The sequence below is a fragment of the Tamandua tetradactyla genome, chromosome 4, assembly GCF_023851605.1.
Source record: "Tamandua tetradactyla isolate mTamTet1 chromosome 4, mTamTet1.pri, whole genome shotgun sequence".
Taxonomy (NCBI): domain Eukaryota; kingdom Metazoa; phylum Chordata; class Mammalia; order Pilosa; family Myrmecophagidae; genus Tamandua; species Tamandua tetradactyla.
This window is the reverse complement of record NC_135330.1, coordinates 90,897,349-90,905,871: the sequence shown is the minus strand read 5'-3', so window position 1 is coordinate 90,905,871 and position 8,523 is coordinate 90,897,349. Positions and strand designations below refer to the sequence as shown.

The following is an 8,523-nucleotide window of genomic DNA, read 5'->3' as shown; positions in this document are numbered from 1 at the left end:
ATATTTTCCATTAACTAAGGGAAGATGGAAAACAAAGTATTCTTAATTTAAATATTTAAAGCTGTTTTTAAAGCTAATTAAATGCAAGTAGTCAGAAGGCTAGAACATTATCTTTGCCAGGAAAACAAGAGAGGAAAATAATTCACATATGAGAGAGAAAAAATGACTTGTCCATTGAGAACAAGTACTCTCGATGAAGGGAATTCTGGGTTCCAACAGGAATTACGTGTTTATTAGCTCTGTGCCTTTGAACATGTAGTTAAATCTCAAAGATTCTGATTCATCAACTATAAAGAGAGAATAATAATTAAACCTATCTAACACATTTGCTGTGATGACTAAATGGGTTAAATATAAGACTTAGAATAAGCAGCGGGAATATAGTGAGCAATATATACATTTTTTCCTATTTTTTACTAATCATGGCAGGAGTAGTAGCTATATACTGGTATTTGTAAAAATATCAGAAAATAGCTGACTCAGAGTAAGTTTTCAATATATTTGGAAGGATGCTGACATTTTTTGAGTGCTCAGGGTGTATCATACATCAGCCAGCTGTTTTCATGTATGTCTACTCAATCAAACAAACTATCAGAGCTACTGATTTCCTTATTTGGTTTCATTTGCTCAGTTTGTCTGATGAGAATAAGAGCTTGATGCCCTTTTAATAGCTAATAGTTGAAGAGTCCTGGTTTTAAACCCAGATTTGACACCCATTTCAGTGGTCTTTCTAAACCATAGACTAAAATTCTGTAATTCCGGGTACTAACTAATGAAAATCCATAAGCCTCTAAATATTTGTTGATTTAAAATTGATGCTTTTGTTCACTTTTTGACAATATGCATCATCAAATCATTTTTTTCTCATGATCATAATTAAGTTTTCTCCTCTGAGGACATGGGAATGGAAAATCTTACTGTCCTGAATGAATTTGTCTTGGGGGCTTTACTACAGATCCCCACTTGCAGCTGATTCTATTTGGAATATTTCTGATCCTCTACTTGGTAACCTTGTCAGGGAACATGACCCTGGTTATCTTAATCTGGACTGATTCTCGCCTGCACACACTCATACACTTCTTCATTGGCAACCTGTCTTTCCTGGATTTCTGGTACACATCTGTGTACACCCCCAAGATCCTGGCCATTTGTGTCTCTCAAGAAAAATGTATGTCCTTGGCTGGATGTGGAGCCCAGTTCTTCTTTTCCTGTGTTGTAGTCTACACTGATTGTCATCTCTTAGAAATTATGGCTTATGTATGCCATGTGGCAATTTGCAGCCTACTTCTCTATTCAGGTAAAATGTCCAGATCTCTCTGTACAGGCCTTGTTTTTTGCTCATAATTTGGAGGTCTCTTGATTGCCATAGCACATACTGCCACCACTTTCCACCTGAATTTCTGTGGTAAGAATATCATTGACCATTTCTTATGTGATGTTTCACCATTGATAAAAAATGTCCTGCACAGACACCCAGGTCTATGAAAAATCCTCCTGGGTATGGTGGGCTTCACAGTACTTTCTAGCATATTTGCCATACTGATTTTCTATTTCAGCATCCTCCTGGCTATCCTGAGGATCCATTCTGTCTCTGGGAAGTGCAAGGCCTTCTCCACCTGTGCTTCCCACCTGATCTCAGTCACTCACTTCTATGGGCCCATGCTCTTCATATATTCAAAACTTAGCTCTGCTTACTCCTTGGCAAATGATAAAGTGGCTGCCTTGTTTTACACCATGTTGAATCCTTTGCTCAATGCACTCATCTATAGCATAAGGAATAAAGATGTCAAAGAGGCTTTCAGAAAAGCAGTACAGACTCTACAACCACAAAGATGACACATCATAATTGGTGTTTTTCTGAGTGTTCTCATTGCATTTTCTATATGATCAACTTATAAACATGTTTGTAAATGTGGCAAGATTTCAATAAATTTGCAAATTTAACCTGAAACAATGAAATATGGAGTAAACATCTTTTTCATTGCTTTTGCTTTGTTTTAATGTAAAATATTTGAAACCTTAAATATTGGTTTTTGAGGTAGGGCAGAGATAAGGGAATAAGAAGTTATTTTGTTTATTCATTGTTTGATTTTGAAGTCTGGTGACCCAAACTCTATTGGGTAAGGAGAGGACATGAAATTGTTACAATATTGGAAATTTGATTATAGAAATATTAATTTTATGAGATGTTCATCTTAGTTTATTAGCTTTTATGATATGTACCACATGTATCTCACCATTTCAGTGGCTGCAAATTTGTGTACCCCTGGGGTTGGTAGCATTTTTTAAGTCTTATACTTTTTGATTTTTCCTTTAATTCTTCCATGAATGCCTGCTTCTGTATTTACCTGATGTTCTAGTGTACCATTTAGAGTCCCTTCTCTTTTTGTTCTATATGTATATTTCCTGTATAATCTTTGTGGTTACCATGTATCTTACCTTTAACATCCTATACCTAAAATAATCACCTTGATTTACTATCAAGTCACCTTCAATAGCATGTACATACCCTGCTTCTGTACCCTGCTCTTCTCCCACTTGTTTTGTTGTATGTATTACAAATGATATTTTTATACATTACAAGTCCAGAATTATAGATTTGCCATAACATTTTATGCACTTGCATTTTAGAATCTATAAGTAGTTAAAAGTACTTGGAGATCCCTCCATCAGAGATAGTTGCATTAACTCCAAAGGATTTCCAATTGTACCCATATATAACTCCCATGGTTTCTTATTTTCTCATACAGAAATTGTCACTCTTAATTGTAGTGTTTTTACAGAATCTGTGCAATTACATTGTAGTTGCCCCCAGAAGAAGTAACAAGAGAGAAGGAACATTCAATGAAACAATGGCAGATAATTCCCAAATTTAATGAAAGACATGAATGCATACATTCAAGAAGCCCAACGCATTCAAACAGGAAAAACACTAGGAGACCAATTTCCAGCCAACAGTCAAACTAACAATTGCAAGTACAAGGAGAGAATTCTGAAAGGTGCAAGAAAATTGACACATTATGTTCATGTGGATCGCAATAAGATTAAGTGTCAATTTTTAATTAGAAAACTTGAAGACAAGGAGGTGGTGGGAAGAAATATTTAAAATCTTGTTAGAAAACAAACGCTGATCAAAATTTTTATATGCTGTGTATGTCATCTTAAAATGAGGAAAGATTAAGATAATCTCAGACAAACAAAAGATGAGGGAGTTCATCAGCAACCTATAATCAATGATAAAGAGAGCTCAATAGACTGAAAGAGAAGTCACTAAGCGGTGGATTGAAGTGTCATAAAGAAATAAAGAACTTTTGTAAAGTTACCTTTATGAATGATTATAAATGACAATCAAATGGGTGCTCTCATCTGAAAAAAGTTTCATTCAATTAATATAGGCATATGAGTCAATATGTCTCTGGAGATGTTTTATTTTAACTTGGCAGCAGCCAATTAAAATTCTGATTCTGGGTCTTTAAGTGCTTTCACATATACAGTTTGTAGGGAAAAAAAGCAAAGGGATGGGATAGCCCTAAAACATGAAGTGCACTCAACTTCCCATATTCCAATCCTCTTAGTTATTATGAATAATTTTTATGTCACCATAATTATGATATAAACATTTATGAATCCAAGATTAAATAAATAAAGTGTAAAGTTATGAACCCAAAATTTATAAAATCAAGGTTAAAAATGTAGAAACTTTATGAGAAATATAGAGATAGTATAAGTAGATGACGGATAGGTTTCAAAAAGCTTTACATCTAGGAGAACATTCAGAATGGAAATCACTACTGGATGAAGAAATTATTTATAACAACTAAGATTTTGTGAATGTTTTTCTTTCTTTCCATTTTCAGTTTAATATATGTTAATGTTACATTAATATGAGAAACAAATTTTATTCTGATGTAACATATTTCCTAATTGTAATAATATTTTTACAGATAACAATGAGCTTGTACCAAGAAAAAATGAACGTATTGTTCATTTCCAAGTATGGGTAAGGGTTTACTGATGGAAAAGACAGATGGATAATCTGGACAGAGGAACAGCTTATACTAGAAACATGTTCTGCTGTACATGATATTTTAGAATATCTACCCAGTACAAATTTGGAAAATTCCTATTATCAGCTACATTTCCTATCTATATTTTGTTCCACACAATTAATAAAATACCCCTTGTTTCATTATATCCTAGTTAATATAACAAACCAAAACTGCAAATTAATTCCATGTAAGTCCATGGAGAATGAGGAATTCTAAATGAGTCTTTGGAGCTGGAAGTAAATATTTCTAGAGGCCGTTTGGGAGGAATTCCAAAGGACTTTTGGGGAAATACCCATATCATGTGCAGCAAAGGTAGGCAAAGCAACATGGAGAGGGAGAAGAGTGTCATTTTCAGGACATTGCCTTCTGACTGAGGGTAGCTACCTGAGATCAGGGGTAATTCAACATTTTTGGCTCTCTGTACCCTCAGCTGAAATTAGAAATGGGGCTTCAGAATCTGGCCTTGCCCTCAAAGCATCACTCCTGTGCCAAACAAACACATATACAGACACACATACATACACAACCACATGTGTGCACACACCTTCACTTAGATGCTCATATGTCCTGTCTAAAAAAGGATTCCAGCCAACAGTGTATCTCGTCCTCATCTAGAATTGGAAATTCAGTCTGAAAGTTACCCACTGTGTCCCTCATATTTTCACTCCCACAGAAAAGAAAACAAGGATCGTATTTTTCACTCTAACAGTGATTATTCTGTACTGTCTAGGCTGTTCAGGCTAGCAGTAGATAATATTTTCACTCTGTTCTTTATTTTCATGTACCAGTGGAGCCAATTACTTTCCATGAAGTAGGAGAATTTAGATTACTCCCAGTAAAGGAAATGGTTTTGTGCAAGGGAAGACAAATCCTGAGATGCCATTGTCTATGGGATGCTTTAACAAGATTGGTTCTGATATTTATTGCACCTTTCATTTCACATTTGAAATGAATTCCAATTTGTTTTGAATTTAAGATGGATTTGAGGTTTGGGGAAACAATTTCTTGCCTTATCTCTTTTTTCTTTTCTTAGCTCTTCCTTCATATAAGTCTCATGGTATAAAGAAAGTCCACCAGGATGCAACTTTTTTCTGAATATTTTGCCCTAGGTTAGAAGTGGAAAGTGCTTTGGGATAAACAGCATCAAAATAAGAAAATAGCTACCCATTTATTCATCTAATTCTTTTTTATGGACTACCAATTATGTACTAGGAACTGTCCATGATTCTGGAGATTAAGCAGTAAATAAAATAGTTTGTTCTGCCCTTGTAGGGTTTGCATTCCTGTCTGAAAAAAATTAAAAATTGACATTGTAAACAAGAGTTAAAAGGAGATAATAGTTATGGGGGTAGGGTGGGAAATGCAATAGGGTCTGAGCAAAGTAATAAGGATGGGGCATGTAACAACGTAAATAGATTATTAAGATAGGGCTCAGAGATAATGGTCACTGAAAGAATCTTAAAGGAGTAGGGAGTGAGTCATGGATTATATGGTGGAATAATGTGCCAGTCAGTTTGAACTAAAAGTTCTAAATCTCTAGTATTCAGAGAAATTTGGAATTTTTGGGAAAAAGCAAGGAAACATGCAAGTCTGAAGTAGAATGAATGAGAGGCAACTATGTTAGATGATGACCTTCTAACAAGTCAGGGGTCAATAAAGGAGGAAGAGGTCACAGTTAATGGAGGTCACTAAAGGAGGAAGTGAAAGACCATTTTTATGGAATTTGGCATTAGTGTCCAGTACAATGGGTGCTTCTTCCATTTTCATAAGTACAGGAAAATTGACCTGATTTTTTAAAAAAAGACTGCAGGCTGGTGGTAGTAAGAGACAAGGGTGTAGTCCAGTTAGGAGATTATTGCAATATGCTTACAAAAAGTAATAGTGTTTGGATTTGTCATAGCACTGGAGGTGCTCAGTATTTATTAGATTCAGGATATATTACAAAGATAAAGGCACCAGGATTTCATGGAAATTTAAACAGAACTGAGTAAGGAAATAGTTCAATTTTTGGAAGTGAAATGCAGAAATTACTTTTAAACATGTTAATTTTGATAAATTTGTTACACATCCCCTAAAATTAAAGAAGGTTAATACTGGAAAGAAATTTAAGCATTTTTCCTGGTCGGATTTTAGTGTATCATTACCAGAAATTTCCTGGGCATGTTTCTGGTAATTTTAAAATACTCTAAAGTGTTATGTTTATATTGATGCACATTTTGGTGGGACCTTCTTTGCTTTTATCAGGTTCTTAAAGAGCACCCTATTTCCAAAATGTTAAGAGTCATTCATTGAAATGTGAAGACAAAAAGTCAAGAAATACAAAGGTTGGAGGATACACACAAGTTCATGTGATTGACTCTTAGGTGAACTATAAATATGCAGATTTTCAAGGAAAAACAATTCTGTTGTTTTCAATACATTCAGTCGATTGCTTTATAGCAGATAGGTATCCAATGCATGCAAGAATATATTTGTATAAAAGTATTATTAATTGGTATCTGACATCATATTTTCACATTTAAGATGATTTATTCTTGCATTTATGATGTATTTTATGAGATTGATTAAAATATTGCAATCATAGCAGGTTGGTGCTGGAAAAATGATCAACTAAATTGTTCATATGGGTGAATTGTATCATATGGTGAAGTTCTTAAAATTATGCTAGTGATTAGTTTTGGAGCTAGGTCCTAATCACAGGACTTCTCAATCTAAGGCCAATGAAGTTCTTAGTCAAAATACATGAGTATGTGACAATATATTCAATTTCAGAAATTTAGCAAGAATCTGAATGACAGCCCCATGGTGGGTACATTGCTTCATACTGGAAACTTGACCTTGGCTTCATCACATGCTCAACTTCTATAAATAAGTCAGGTCATAGTTCTCTGACTCAGAATAAAAATATCTTTGTAGAGTATAATCATATGTCAGACACTGAAAGATCCATTTCAGATATCTTTAGTTTATCTTATAACATAGATATCTTTCTTCCTTTTCAGAGGTGAGGAAACTTAGATTGATAGTTGGTAAAACACTTTTCCAAAATATAGAACTTCCAAGGGACAGAATCTGATTTTAAAATCAGATTCATTTTAATTATGCTGTTCTGCCTATGCCAGTCCTGTCTCTTCTCAGCTGGGATGCTCATGTGTATGTATTACTTCCCCACACAAATGGTCCTAGATTTTCTAGAATGGGCCCACTCACAGGTTTGGGGACCAGTTTGCTGTCATCTTTGGGAGCAGAATGTACCTGATCAGATTTATAGAAAGCTCACCCAACTTTGTGTATCTGGTGGTGGCAGGATTCCAAAAGTGAGAAGAGAAGTTTTTAAAGCTTCTTGAAACTAAGCTTGGAATTCACGCATTACATCCTCTGCTACAGTTTATGAGTCAAAGAAACCGCAATGCTATCTTTCATAAAGGGTAATAAAGCAGCCCAGACTCTTGAAGTTGGGGCCTCTAAAGTGTATTTTTAAGAAAAAATATCCACAGATCTTTGGTTTTGGATTTAGTTTACCTCTTCTTATTTAGCAGAAATTTGGTATTAAAATATAATGTGATGAATTTGTGGTACAATCGTATTACACACAGAAGTCAAAATGGTGACTATAATATTGTACTTCTAATGAAATATAAAAAGATTTCATCAAATTCATTTCTGTATCTGTTTTGAGACTTTGTAGTTTCTTGTGTAAATAGACACAGGACGCTTTCATTACAAATGCATACTTTGAAAGAATCTTCTTTCTAAGACTTCACTAACACCTTAGGGTTGAATTATGGTGTAAATGTAAATCACCCATTTAGATGAGAGTTTGAGAATGTTCTGCCTAACAAGGTGAGTTTTCAGTTAATACAACCATTATTCATTCTTTCTAGAACTTCTTAATGAGACTTTATTAGCCTCTTAACTGGTGACAGAGGAAGGAATATATCAGAATATCCAATTAAGAAGAAATCCTTGTTCCTCATTAATTCATTCCTTAGCCTGTGCCCAGAATGAATGTTGAGTATATCTGACCATGTCATGTCCCCATCATGATAATGCCTTCCAGTTGTTTTGGTTTAAAGACCAAAATCCTCAATATGACTTCCTATAAGCTTCTTGATCTGGGGTCTCTTCTGACTCACACTGGTACTTTTATCTCCTCAACTTTAGCTAATCTCTCTCTCATCCCTGAACTCACAGGGCTTTTTCCCAAGTGAAGACTGTGATAAATATTCTCTTTTCATGGGTCTTCTCCTCCCTCTCTCCTACAGTGAGAGATCAATGTTTTCATGTCTCAGATCACATTTTCATGCTCTTATTCTGGGAAACTTTTAAGCAGTAGACCAGAAAATATATTTTTTTCCTTTACTATATTTTCTAAAGGCAAAAATGGGAAGAATAGTAATTGCTTCTGCCCATACAGTTTCATTTTTTTGCCTAAATCATGTTGAATTTAAAGAAGTTCCAGCTATGACTTTCC

The 8,523-nt window shown here is 34.6% G+C and overlaps 1 pseudogene; it reads left to right on the top strand.

Moving 5' to 3' along the window:
• The first annotated feature begins 898 nt into the window (after positions 1–898).
• Positions 899–1,836, top strand: LOC143680369 (olfactory receptor 9G4-like; annotated as a pseudogene).
• Positions 1,837–8,523: the final 6,687 nt, after the last annotated feature.